Source organism: Bactrocera neohumeralis, chromosome 6, assembly GCF_024586455.1.
Source record: "Bactrocera neohumeralis isolate Rockhampton chromosome 6, APGP_CSIRO_Bneo_wtdbg2-racon-allhic-juicebox.fasta_v2, whole genome shotgun sequence".
Taxonomy (NCBI): domain Eukaryota; kingdom Metazoa; phylum Arthropoda; class Insecta; order Diptera; family Tephritidae; genus Bactrocera; species Bactrocera neohumeralis.
Genome location: NC_065923.1, coordinates 13980296 through 13995667, shown reverse-complemented (window position 1 = coordinate 13995667; position 15372 = coordinate 13980296). Strand labels below are relative to the sequence as shown.

Here is a 15372-nt window from a genome sequence, read left to right as displayed (position 1 = left end):
TCTTAGTAGTTTTCGCTTATAGCAGTATTTAAGATTCAGCCACTTCGCTAGAATGTTTCGATCGCAATCTAATAAAAGCGGGGCAATAATGATAAGATGATTCCATCTTGCCTTCCTCCATATAACTATGGCGAAGAGCCAAACTGTAAAAGCAATATGCTAAAGGTCTGTGAAAGCAAGTATGCTTAAGGTCTACCAGTTTGACTAGCTCCTTCAGTTTACCTTAGAAAACATTTTTCTGAAAAATACTAAAATTTTATAATCACAAAATACATTTGTAGATATTGTTAAGTGATGTCTCGGAGACAAAAAGTCCAATGTTTACAATTGTTTTTGCATATTCGTATATGTATATTTCGCCATACAATGACATACCAGTTTTTAATCTTCTTTCTTCCATTTAATCTTTGGAAGGCCAAAACCGACTAAATTGTTACAAAATTTGATATATTTTTTAAAGGCGCTATTTTGTTACTCTTTAGTCGTAGGCCATTGTACGGAAAATAACTTCTAGCTGCGAACTTTTTTTGGCTTCTTTTATGAAGAAGACCGGAATCACTGCAGAAGTTTATAATATATAATTTTTTTCTTCAAATTTTATATCTAAGAAAAATAAGCTCTTTACATTTTTGAAGAAATTATAGAGCATATATTTTCTCATTCCCAAAAGTCTTTTTTAGGCTGGTGTGTGTTCCTTAATACTTATTCTACCAAATTTAGTCTTTCTAAGCTAAAAATTTAATTGAGAAATAAACTTGGATTTAAAATTATTTTCGATAATTTAAAAATATATAATTATTCCATAAATATATTATTTAATATTCCATAAAATTAAATTTATCCATGATATTAAAATATTAACGCATATTTCCACCAAATGAAATTTTAGTGGTCACAATGACTTAAGCGGCCTTTTTCGGCTCTCTCAATTTCATTTCCGCCTCCTAAGAGCTTAATTCTAAATACTAGTATTACCATACTTCGGAAATTTCCACTTCATTTAATTAAATCGCTCATCACTTAGCGCATTTAATACCCGCAAATGTTTAGAAATAGTTTTAGCGGTTAGAAGAATTGAATTAAATTATGCACAAAGTGAAAAGCGCGCATCCAAAGCGGAAAGTGAATAAACTTAGCTACCAACACGCGCACACAAACACATAAATACAAGCGCAAACCTCACATTTACCTCTGCATTTGCGCACGCACACACACTCATTTCAGTTACAAATATAGTCCATATATGTATGTGTGTGTATGTATGCAAGGAGCAAAAGGATACTTAACCACATTTCAACAAATGAGCCACGCTCATTGTAACGCTAAACTCGCACACTCAATAGCCACTTGCCACATTTAGCTTTGGCTTTTAACTCCCACTCCCGCTCCCACGCGTTCTCTTGCGCGCTCCCTCGGCTACTTCGTTGATTTATAAAAGCATTAGAAAGAAATTAGAGAGCAACTAAAAAAACAAAAACGACAAAAAAGCAGGTTGTGTGCGATCGAGCGCAAAGTTTGAATTGGAATTGTATGAGCCACGAAAAAAATAAGTAATAATAGAAATAATAAGTAAAGAAACCAATGTAAGTTCAGGTGAAAGCGCACATTTTATACCCAGTGGTTCATTGTGATAGTGGTTATTCAAATTGTAAATAAAAATTGATTTCTGTGTAAGTAGGAAGTTTGCGGTTAAGTTTAAGAGTTCAGCTTTAAGAGATTATTCATTTTACTAGTTTTTGTTTTTTAATTTTAGCTTTCACCATGAGTGCCATGACCTAATTATGGAGCTATTGGTGAGAAGAAGCCGCTGGAAGAGAGAAGGAGTGAGCTTCTTTACGGAAGAGTCAAAGCTTCGGGGGAAGGTTGGTGGGTCGCGAGCTCTCTATCAACTCCAGTTTCAGACTGCCTGAGTATTGCAGGTCTTCCAAGCCGAGATTGCAGCCATCAAGTGGATCTTTTGCTCCAGAGTGCGTCTTCCTTTAAAGAAGTGACCATTCACTTAGATAGCAGAGCGGCGACACTAGCCTTGAACTCCATTATAGTGCATTCAGGATTGGTCAAGGAGTGCTTAACCTCGCTGTCAATAGCATCGGGTGTCTTTGTGATAAGACTGGGATGGGTGCCGCGACATAGCGAAATCGCAGGAAATTACAAAGCTGACGAGCTAGCAAGGAAAGGCACCATAGAACCGCTATCGTTAGAATGAGAGCGGGTTGGTGCTCCTGTATCATCTTGCGCTATACTACTTATGTATATCTGGGCTTCGCGGAAGCTTGGCCATCGCTGGGCCACCATCGATACTTTCGCAGTCGCATAAAAGTTTGGCACAAGATTGATCGCAGGAGATCAAGTGATTCTATTGCCCTCAGTAAGGCTAGCCTCTCCCTTGTTGTGAGGCTTTTAACAGGCCATTGCCTTATTGGTGTCCATGCTGTAAGGTAAGGAATCTTAGCACAAGCCATCTGCAGAAGCTGTTTGGAAGCAGATGAGGTGGAAACAACTCCACACTTCCTTCTCGACTGTCCCGCGTTTGGGAGGTCAAGACTTAAAAAGTTGGGAGCGCATACCTTCAGAAATTACATAGAACTGGCGGGAGTTGAAGCGCCTTTGCAAATTTGTATTGGCTACCAAGCGTTTTGCTAATCTGTAAGCACGAATACAGGAGTTCTTATTTTCTATTGCGTCACAAAGGACTACATATACCAGTCCACGTGCAATCGGCCATATAACCTAACCTAACTTAACCTAATCACCATAAATAACGCAGAAAAATAATAATTTTTAGTACAGTTCTGACGTAAGGTGTTACCATTTTATAATGCGCCTAAAGGTAGGCAACAAAAATATTTAATATTGTTATTTAGTAACCTATGCTTATGTTAGTTAAAATTGAGTGGGGAAGAAATTTTTTTCCTCGTAAGTCAATATGAAGGGGTTATATACACGTCGAATAAAAAAATCAAAAAAAGGAAATACAAAAATCTTTCTTACATGATATAGATATAACTCCTTTAGACCTAAAAGTATTCTAACAGCACATATTATTACTCAGTATTTCTTTTGAACCTTGCCTTCTCATTCGCCATTTCCATGACATGATTTCATTCACACAACATACGCTGGGTACAATTTTCATAGAGTGAATGAGAAAAAGTTGCCATGCTTTACGCACATTTTCGTGGCGAACGGAGTGAAGTGTGGCGGCGCGTAGGCGGGAATTCAATTTTCTATTCTCCGTTTTATTTCCGCTTTTTTGTTTTAATATTTTTCGTGCCGCATCAGTAACAACGATAGTCGGAGCAGCAGCTGCAGCAGCGGCGGCGGCATGCAACAATTGCTACCAATTTCCCGCAGGCGCACTTCGGCACATTCCGGCACTTTGGTCGGCGTCGCTGAATGCGATTTCCCGTTGCATTTTGTGCCACTGCAGGGGAATGGACTTTCTGCCACTGCTCTACCTGCCCCCTCCTTGTGTCGTCGTCTGCCGCACTTGGAGCGGCAAGTTAGCTGGGATTACACTTTTTATGTGCTGCTTCAATTTAGCTCTAATTACCTTAATGGATGGCAATGCTTAATCAGCCGTGTACGGTATTCTTTTTACCTACAGAACTAGTTATGTATTTTACTTTCCACTGCCTTCAATGTGCTATGCTATATAGTTGATTTGTTGGTGGAGCGTTTGTTGTTGTTGTTGATGTGTTTTTTATACACGTGGCATGCGCTAGCCGCCATGGTTGGGATTGACGTGGGGTGGCACGTGTTGCAAGTGTAAAGTTTAGAGTTTTTGTAGAGCGAAATTGAAGCTTGCAGGCGGTATTTGGTGGCGTTATTTCGTTTTAAGAAATTTAATTGCTGCAAAAAATTCATTCACTATAATTAAATAACAGTGAGCCACTTAATTACCACGCGATTACTTGGAGGTTTTTCGATGCATTGCGTTTTATAAACAACTGTTATGACGCTGCAATGTTGCTACAATGTTACAAAGATGTTTCTGTATTTGTATTTAAATGTTACACGTATTAAGGTTTAGTTAAAATAAATCCATAATCATTTCATTAAATTGAAGGATCTGTTTAGCATAGTTGTAATTATCCAATTTGGGTGGCATAAGCACCGATATGAAGGTAATTTCAAAGTGCCACTTTCATAGAAATCCTCCTCACGGGCAAGAAATTGAGGCAGTTGATTTACGCACGCTTCCCTTGGGGAAAATTTTTCCCCAGCAAAATATTCGGGATGGACAGAAACAGTTAATAATCACTTAATACCAAGTTCGGACTATAAGGTATTATTAAGATCCGCCAAACCAAGTACCCGGAGCTTCTAACGAGTTACTAGCGATGTGTGTGGCTTGTTGTTGCCATGGAGCGAATAATTCCTTCAATCGAACCAATTACTAACAGTAAAGGCACGAATTAGGAGATTGGAGGGAAGAAGCAGCTCATATTAAAAAATTTGCTGCTGATCCCACCAAATACTTGGGAAACCCTTCATGATCGTCAATACTGACTGGCAACCGCTTGTGCCGGCCTATCGCGATTCGAAAACGTCCGTTTTCGATTAATATTGTCGAAAGTGACTCACTCCTTATTCCCAATAAATATCCGATTCAGAAATGGATAAATTTTCTTGAGACTCATTTGCAGATGGAAATCCGGTCTATGAACTGTAAATATTCGAGCCTTTTTTATGTATGGAGTCTGTAATGCGTGATTAATATTTATTTTTGGGGAAATCTTTAGATATTTGGAGTTAGAGATTTCTCAAGGCTAATCCGTCAACAAACTGATTGGACCTTATCAGTGTGGCTTTATTCCTGGAAAATCAATAACCCATCAGATTTTCATTATGCGCCAAATTTTGGAAAAGACCCGTCAAAAGAGAATAGACACGCACCACCTCTTCGTCGATTTCAAAGCTGCTTTTGACAGGACAACTTCTCCGAGCCGTTCGATACCAAATTAGGTTTCAGACAAGGCGACCCCTATCGTGTGACTTCTCCAATCTACTGCTGGAGAAATTAATTCGAGCTGCAGAACTTAATCGAGCAGGTACAAACTTCTGTAAGAGTGAACAGCTGCTGGCGTACGCCGATGATATTGATATCATTGGCCTTAACAACCGCGCCGTTAGTTCTGCTTTCTCCAGACTGGACAAGAAAGCAAAACAAATGGGTCTGGCATTGAAAGAAGGCAAGACGAATTATCTCCTGTCATCAAATAAACAGTCGTCGCACTCGCGACTTAGCTCTCACGTCACTGTTGACAGTCATAACATTGAAGTCGTAGATAATTTCGTCTAACTTGGTCCCCAACGTCAGCCTCGAAATCCAACGCAGAATAACTCTTGTCAACAGGTGCTATTTCGGACTAAGTAGGCAATAGATAAGCAAAGTCCTCTCTCGACAAACAAAAACTAAACTCTATAAGTCATTTATTATTCCCGTCGTGCTATATGGTGCAGAGGCATGGATGATGACAACATCTGATGAATCGACGTTGCGAATTTTCGAGAGAAAAGTTCTGAAGATTGATGGTCCTATGCGCGTTGGCCACGGCGAATATCGCATTCGATGGAACGATGAGCTGTATGAGATATACGACAAGCGGCTACGCTGGCTAGCTTATGTCGTCCGAATGGACGAAAACACTCGTTCTCTGAAAGTATTCGACGCAGTATCCGCCGGAAGAAGCAAAGGAAGAGGGAGACCTCCATTCTTTGGAAAGACCAGGTGGAGAAGGACCTGGTTTCGCTTGGAATCTCCAATTGGCGCCATAGCAGCAGAAAAGAAGAAACGACTGGCGCGCTGTTGTTCACTCGGCTATAACCGCGTAAGCGGCTTCTACGCCAGTAAAGAAGAAGAATTAGTATTAATTAGTAAGAAAAATGATCCTTTTAGGAGTAATGCTGATTTTATATAATTTTTTCCATACATTTTCTTCTTCGAATATTTTTATCAAGAAAATAGTTTCGTTCCGTAATTTAACATCAAGTTCTACATCATCGGATTCAGAAATTAAACCTGAAACCCATCATATTATGTCCTCAGTCCTTGCAAATAAGTACTTTGTATTCATAAATAAAACTGTTTTAGCAAATTTTGTAGGTACTTTTCTGATTTACGATGAACCCCCAAAAAATATACCAAACTTCATCAAACGATCAGTCCGTGAAATGATAAAACATAACTAATGGAATGAAATTAACAATGGCATCAAATATATTCTATATATAGCTAGGAATATATTCAGATGTAGATATGCATTGTCTAAAGAGGCGGTTGTCTACATATGAAAAAGAACTATTCGATCTCCCACAAATTGCTGGAGGCAGAGGATTTCTCTACGTATTATATTTGTATTACTTATACACAGATATATGTATAAGTATGCGTACGAGTAGGTGAGCATGTTTATCAAAACACGAGTACATCATATACAAATATATCTATCTACATACAAATATATATACATTTCTTAAATCAGCTGTTAAATTGGCATAAAATTGAATTAAATAACTTCGACGTGCTGCGAGAGCAGACGGAAGTAGAGTAAGCTCACTCCTTTTATGTCATGCACTCACACACTCTCGCGCTCTCTCTTTCTCTTTTCATTCTTTCACTTGCTCGCATGCGGACTGTAGCAAGAAATGTTAGATATTTTGTTTGAATTCACATCAAATTTTTCTAGAAGAGCGCTAATGTGACTAAAACTGAGATAATATCCTTTTATTTGTCATCTTCAAGATATCTTGCTTAAAAGCTTCAAGCCCATTCAATGACTGTTTTGCTTTAAGCATACTGGGAATGCTTGTTCGGTCTGAGATAATAAAGCTTACATTGCGCTTAAGTGCTTTATATAAGTAATGCCGGAGCGGACACGAATATTGTCGACGTAAACCGAGTGCTGTCTAAAACAGCTGATTGTTGCGAGAGTACAGGAGCACTTATAGGCTGTAAAGAGTTAACAGCAGCAAGTAGTTTTACATTTGGTTGAAGCTTTTGTTACATAATCTGTGAGCACATGAATAACAGTATATCTGCAGAAAATATGAAAAGTGAGTCGAAATGAGCGCAAGTGAGCGCGCATGCTCAGAGTTAACTGGGAATTTATTGTATTGTGTTTTAAAGTAAGAGTCTGAATTTTTGACTGTAAAAATATAAGGTCAGTTTGTCAAAAGCTGACTATGCAGTTGTAAGCGGACGGCGGTGCAAAAAAAAAATAAACGAATTTCATAAAAACGGTAAAAAATTCAATCAACACGTGTGGTAACTAACTCAGAGAAGCGATTTTTAAAAATTTAATATGTGAAAATGTAAAATATATTTGAGATTTTTTGTTAAAAAGAAGTAGAACAAGTACGAACTTTCCTAAATCAAGAACCTAATCACTTGATTGCAGACTTTACTTAGAACTGCTTTAATTAAAACATTAAATTGTGTCAATAAATCTGCTCCAGCATATTTGAGTGTGAAAGCTAAATTGAAGAATGCAACAACTACTTAGCAAGTCGCAACCCTACAATTCTACAAAAAGAATGGGCGCAACACAAGCAAAAGACAAATTTAGAAGCACAAAAAGAAAGTCATGAAAGCAAAAGCAACATTCCAGCGCACTGTCAAATTGGGTCAAAAGTGCATAGGCATAGCAGACGCAGCAAACACTCCAAGCAGCGCATAGCTGGAAAGCGACACACGAACACACACACTTGTGCCTTGCATAGGGAAAAAGGACATAATAGGATGGCAAAAGAAAGGAATTCAAGTAGAGTGGCAGTTGAGCTACAGCAAAGGCGAGCAGATAGCAGCAGCCTCAGCTGAATGCATGCGTAGAGACGCAAGAAGTGAAGAATCAACAGAAGCGGCAACAAAGAAAAAACAACGCGATTTGGGTCGTCTTGCAATGCCTTTGCTGCGCCGTGCCGTCTTAAGTGCAGCTGGCGAGGACAAACACCAGCAGCAGGCGACAGAAACAAAGACAAATGGCGGCGACAACGGCAATATGGACAATAGAGTAGTGGCAAGAACAAAAACAAACAGCGCGAGCCAACAACAATAACACTGCAGTTAGTACGAAAAGCGTTTGCGATGCGGCAACTAACTTCTCACTGCATTCTGTGTGCCTTATAGGTGAGCATTTGACATACATACTTACAAAGATATACATATGTGTAATGCAAGCACGCACACATGTGACTGTCACACACTCACTACATATACTGCTGCCGACGAGCTGCCTTTGTGTGTGCGGCTGCTGCAGCTATGGCCTGCGGCCGTTGTTGCCACTTGTGCTGAACGTTTGACAGTAACTGCAACTAACAAACAAATGGCCACTCACACAAATGCAGGTCATGCGAGCGCTTGTATGTGTGTGTATGCGCCTGCATAAATTGCTGTTATCCATGTGGATATTGGCTAAATGTCAGCTTAAGTGTTGCGGTTGTTTGTAAATTGTGCAACAACATTGGTGTTAATGAGTCAATCAAAATATTAAGCTTTTAAATTAATTACTTTTATGGCTTTCACAAGCATTTAATGCTTTATAGCTGTTGATCGGTATGTTATGAAATTAATTTTTACTATTTAATTTATTTATTGTACACAAGTGTTTTGTATTCTTTTGTTGTTGTTATGGAAATTAGCCTACTATAAAGTTTTATTAAACATTTAATGTTTTCCTACTGTGATTACTCACAATTTAAATTAAAAAAAAAAAAATAAATTTAATAAAATTTCGAAAAGTATTGTCGTTTCGACTATATAAGAAGAGTGCCTAAAATAGGAACCCTTACAATTTTTGTGCTAGGGAACAATAGGAAAATGCCGTAAATTTACAAATCTTGAAACTGAAATCTTAGTATTCATCTTTCATTCTTTCCTTTCGAGTGTATAAGTCAAGCAGAAGTTAATACGAATAATGCCTTTAGAGTGTGCCACCTTATGACCAAAAATTGTTCAAATCCAGCCTTTAGGTACCGAATATTTGGACGCCAGTATTTATTGTTGACTTTTTACCGAAAATATCGGTCAATGTGTCATATTTATAATTGAAATTAAGAGCGAATCCTTTCCTGGTAGGAGTATCTCTACGTATTGAAAATGGGTTGAATCGGACCAATACTTCCTTTAGTCCCCATATACCTAATACAAATTTCTGCGTGACTTTATACCGTATATATCGGTTAATATATGAGTTACTTGTAGCTCATTAAAATGTGTTTCTTATAAGGGTGCTTATTTGTGTTAAGAATTAATAAAAAACCTGTACTAGACCCCATATAACTAATGAACTTATGCTTTAACCTGAAGAATATAAAAGTTCTTTAAAATTTAATATTTAATCTTTAATCTTTAGTTTTTATTATTTAACGTTTAATTTTTGATCTTTATTATTTAATCTTTATACTTAATCTTTAATTTTTAATCTCTAATCTTTATTCCTCCTAATTTATTATTTTTTGTTTAATTTTTAAGCTTTAATCTTTGATCTTTTGTTAATCTGTAATCCTTAAATTTTAGTTTTTATTATATAACCTTTTTTTATCTGTATTTTTTAATTTTTAACTTTTAATCTTTAATTTTTGGTCTTTAATCTTTATTCTTCATTATTTAATTTTTAATATTTCATCTTTAACCTTTCATTTTTAATCTGTAATCATTGATCTTTAGTTAATCTGTAATTCTTAAATTTTTGTTTTTGTTATCCAATCTTTAATCCTTAATTTTTAATTTTCAATCTTCAATTTTCAATCTATAATTCTTATAATCCTTAATTTTTAATTTTTAATCTTTAATCTTTAGTTAATCTGCAATACTTAAAGTTTAATATATGTCTACGAAAAGGGGGCTAACGTGCGAAAACTAGTTTTCTGGGAAAAGCTGTTAAAAATATTCGTCAAGTTCTCGTTATCTCATTAATTGTTCTCCTTTTTTTTGACACCTAAGCCCCCTTTTCGTAGACCAGGTCACATATAATCTTTAATTATTTTTGATTTTATTAACTTTTGATCTTTATTATTTAATTTTTAATCCTTAATCTTTTGCACTCAATATTTAATTTTTAAATTTTAATCTTTATTCTTTATTTTTCATTATTTAGTTTTTAATTTTTAGTCTTTGATCTTCAGTTAATTATTTTTTGATCTTTATTCATTAGTTTTTAACCTTCAGGTATTCCTTTCCTTTTAAAGTCTTTTTTAATCTTTAATTTTTAATATTTAATCCTTAATATTTACTTTCTAGTCTTTAATTCTTAATCTTTCATTTTTAATCTTAATCTATAATTTTTAATTATACCCTGAACAGGGTATATTAAGTTCTTTGTAACACCCAGAGGGAAGCGTCGGAGACCCTATAAAGTATATATATAAATGATCAGTATGTTGAGCTGAGTCGTAGCCATGTCCGTCGGTCTGTCTGTATATATACGAACTAGTCCCTCAGTTTTTGAGATATCCTTTTGAAATTTTGCAAACGTCATTTTCTTTTCAAGAAGCTGCTCATTTGTCGGAACTGCCAATATCGGAATACTATAACATATAGCTGCCATACAAACTGAACGATCGGAATCAAGTTCTTGTATGGAAAACTTTCACATTTGTCAATGTATCTTTATAAAAGTTGGCACAGATTATTTTCTAAGATATTAATGTAATATCGGACGAAATTGTTGAGATCGGATTACTATAGCATATAGTTGCCATACAAACTGAACGATCGGAAAAAAGTTCTTGTATGAAAAACTTTTGCATTTGACAAGATATATTCACGAAATTCGGTACAGATTATTTTCTAAAGAAACAATGTAATCTCTGAAGAAATTGTTCAGATCGGTAAACTATAACAAATAGCTACCATACAAACTGAATGATCGGAATCAAATACTTGCATGGGAAACTTCTTCATTTGACGATATATCTTAACGAAATTTGGTATGAGTTATTGTTCATAGAAATAATGTAATATCGGAATAAATTGTTCAGATCGGCTTACTATAGCATATAGCTGCCATACCAACCGAACGATCGGAATCAAGGGCTTGTACAGAAAACTTTCGCATTTAACGTGGTATCTTCACGAAATTTTACATAGATTACTATTTAAGGTAATAATGTAATCGCCGAGAAAATTGTTCAGATCGGATTACAATATCGTATATGTAGCTTCCGTATAAACTGAATACATAGTTACTAAAAGAAATGCACCTGTGAAAGGTATATTAGCTTCGGTGCAGCCGAATTTAACATTTTTTCTTGTTTTTTATTTGCCATCTGTAATCTTTAATCTTTAGTCCTTAATCTTTAATTTTTAATTTTTTGTCTTTAATTTTTAATTTTTAATCTTAAATGTTTATTCTCTAATTCTTAGTTTTTCATCATTAAACTTTTATATTTAATCTGGAATCTGTAGTCCAATCCTAAAATTTTAAAAGTTTTAATTATTTAATCTTTAATTTCACCATAAATTTTGCCTTTATTTATCTGAAATAGCTGAAGTGTTGATATTTTCGAGCTCAAATGTAATATAATCTTTATAGTTGTAAGTGTCCTTCAAACATTTGATTTTTATATAATCCTAATCCACTGAATAAATAAACATAATACATAACCTCAAACTAATTTAATATAGTATTATGTAAAATACACACATATAAATCCTTTGTAAATAAGTAAAATGAAATTAAACCCCGTGTAACACTTATTTAATGACTCCAAATGGCCCATCAAAGATTATAAATTTACCAGCAGCGTGTCTGGCGATTCCCAAACCTCCTCATACATACACACATTGTACAGTTGTACTTACACATACTTACTAAAAAAATCGGTTGATATTAACGCTAAGGTGTCCCATGTGTACACATACATTTATATTTATGTGTGCATGTGTTTGTATGCTCACAGCTCAATTCCTGTGAGCATGTGTAATCTATATGTGCAAATGTGCTATTTATTTGTTTATTTGCTCATTTATTAAATGCTTTACATAACTACTTACATACTTAGTCTGTGTACATGTGTGTGGCCATATATGTAGGCGTGTGTGTATGTGTGTGCATGCTGATGTGGTAGATGCCGCCAAAAAGTTAAACGAGCAACGAAATTCGAAAATACCAAAAAAAGGAAAAAAGCACAACAATAACAATAACAACAACGGGAAAGTAATGCCGATGCGCTTCTCATGCGCTCATATAAATTTTTGAAATGGAATTCTTTATTAGACACTTAACAATTTCCACCGAATTGCCATGAATATGCAAATTTATTAGCTTCACTATATGCGCAGGAGGACAGTGAGGATTGTGAGGGGTACACATGCGGCGCATACTTGCGCGCAGTCAGTTGTTTACCATACACACATACAGACATGTAATGTAAATAACGGTATATACAAGCAAAATTACATATAAGTATACAAATATATATGTCTGTGAATATCTGTGTGTGTGTGTGTGTGTGTGTGTGTGTGTGAGCGCACGTATGCCTCTATATGCAGGCAATCAAGCGTGAATAGAATGCGCGCTGTTCTTGTTGTTGTTGCTGTTGCTGCTGTTCACTGTGGCCGTGATGTGCCTTGACTTCTGTGCCACACAGTGCCGACTCGTGCCGTGCCTTACCGTCGAGCGGCTCAATTTGGCCTCCGCTGGGAGTAAGCTGAGCACGGCACGGCAGTCAACGGTTAACAACAAAAGCGCAAATTTGGAAATCTCAATTGAAGTGTGTCGTTGTTGTCTTTTTTCTCTTCTTGCTTAAATCGCACTTGTCGGAATCGCTGATATTTTTTCCACCGCTCTCTTCCACCTTTTTTCGACAACTTTCGCGCGCTTAAAGCGGCGTCTATGCAGTTTTGTTGTATTTGTATTGCGCAATAAAATTTTTGATATGCAATTTAACAAGCAAATCAAGTTTTAATGATAGTTCGCTTTTAATATGAAACTATTTTCATGCTACAGTTAATTGAGTACGAGTGCACATATGCACACTCATACATACAAGTATATGAAACCATTCGTATTTATGCGCTTATGCTGCGAAAATAGTATTAATTGGAAACTTCTAAAGCAATTTGTAGTAAAATAAAATGTAAATATGACAGTAATTGGTAAAAAAAAAACACAAACTACCCCCAGTTGCCGAGAAGCTGTAATACCCTTCACAAATACAAGATATTATTTACAACAAATTTGATCATTCAGTTTGTATGACAGCTATATGCTATAGTGACTCGATCAGAACAATTTCTTTTTAGAAATTTTGATTCAAAGTCAAATGGAGAGTCAAAAATCACTATATAGGATATATTGGAAGCAGAGAAAGGTTTTGGCTTGTTGCATTCACTTTTGACATTGCTCTGGTATACTCGGAAACATATTTTCAAGCAATTTTATGAATAAACAACTCACACACCGATCGACCTATCCGGCTTCAGTGGTCATATACAGTTAGAAAGCCGGAAAAAACGAATTTTTCAGATTTTTTTTTTGATAAAACTTTTAATTTTATTGATTCAAAAATTTGTAAACAATAATATTTTTTAACTGTATTTTAAGGCTTAGTATAAGTAAAAATATTTATTTGGAAAGAAACTACAGCTGAACTCCGGGAGCTTCTCTCAAAAAGGTCGTTTTGCGGTGACCGTTATATCTCTGAACTGGATACTCTGAAATTAAAAAACCAAACAGATTTCGTTAAAGTAATGTTAAATCTAGTAATTAATTAAAGGAATAAGCAAAATAAAATTTTATGACAAAATGACGGGTTCTAAAAACATTTATTTTTGACCAAAATTTTGACCTTAAATTGTTAAAAAAAATATTTATCGATGAGAAAATTTTTTTTTTAATTGTTAAAAAATATTTAAGAAACTCGTGTTAACATTTGAGACTAGTCGGGTTAACCGTTTTCGAGTATTAATGGTCAATGACTTTGAAAACACCATTTTGAGGAAAATGCCTTTAAAGATTGTAATGCACTTTACAAGCACTCTGAAACGGCTTTTCAAATTTGCGTGTAATTTCGAAAATATTCACCGGAACGTTATGAAATCTTCTGAAATAAAAAAATCTATTTTTTTTTTAGTTCTAACTGTTATCACCTCTTAAGGTTTCTTAGAAGAATGAAAACGATTTTATTTAATTTATGGGAGTTTGGATAATTGGTGGACCAATTTCACATCTTTTAGTTATTACAATATATTGTTAACCGAAAAAATTTTCCCTAAACTTCATTAAGATGCCTCGCATACCATGACCAATATATAAGAAGTAAAGTTAACTAGATGTTTAAAAATGCTGGTATTAATTATATGGGGTCTAGAATAAGTTTTCATCCGATTTTATTAATTCTAGAACAAGTTTTCATCCGTTTTTATTCGTTTTAAACACAAAAGTTTATCGTGTTTCTCAACGCTCTCTCAATTTTACTAAGATAACTCACATATTGGCTAATATACAAAAGTTTGGAAAATTTTTTATTGGGTATATGGCGGTTAAGAGAACCATGCGTCCAACTGAACCCATTAAGAAAGGGATTTAATTCTATAAATCTCAAATATAACCGATATTTTCGATAAAAAGTTTGCAATACGTGCTGGGGTTCACATTTATGGTGCCTGTGGCCTTAAACAGTTGTTGTCCGATTTGGACAAGTTTTGGTCGTTGGATGACAAACCTCAAGGGCAGTCTTTGTGTGAAGTTTTATGCGGATACATTAATTTTTTCTTGATTTGTATACTAGAAAGTGAAAGAATGTGATGGAACATAAATTTGTATTGTATGGGAAGCAGGCGTGGTTTTTTTGTGATATCGCTTATTCTGAAATGTAGGTATGACAGGATAATATTATTTACCGAATGTGAGGAGGATGGAGTCATATGTAGAAGTTCACGCAAGTGAGGAAAGTTCTCTGATCACCATTCACTTGAGAGTGGCTAGAAACGATTCTTTTACATATGGCTCAAGCAGCTCACGACTTCCGGTCTTTGACCAAGTATCCTCTGGGTAGCCTAAGGCGAGCTAAAGTGAGAAGGCGAAACATCCCCTACATAGGGTTGCGCGCTGGTTTTGGGACCCGCCACGTAAAAAATCACCCCAAATGAAAAGAAACAACAAGCCTCGGATGAGTGACCCCCTTTCGATGACGACCATGTCAAACGAATTAAGGACTATGATTTGAGGGCATGCAGTGGGAATGTCCGGTCCCTTAATTGGGAAGGTGCCGCTGCCCAGCTGGTTGATGTTTACTCAGGGTGACGGAAGAGAAGGAGGTTCGCTGTGACCAAAGATACCTTCTATGAGCGCTTGGAGCACACCTATGAGAGCTGCTCCACCACGATGTCAAAATCGTGCTTGGCGACTTTAATGCCAGGGTGGG

At 35.8% G+C, this 15372-nt stretch overlaps 1 long non-coding RNA gene across 1 annotated transcript in view; it reads left to right on the top strand.

Annotated features, from left to right (window-relative positions):
- The first annotated feature begins 7176 nt into the window (after positions 1-7176).
- LOC126761161 (uncharacterized) overlaps positions 7177-15372 on the top strand; it is a 34684-nt gene continuing 26488 nt past the window's right edge. Inside the window, exon 1 of the long non-coding RNA XR_007667318.1 lies at positions 7177-8131. This is a non-coding gene — a long non-coding RNA (uncharacterized LOC126761161). The remainder of the gene's footprint in view (positions 8132-15372) is intronic.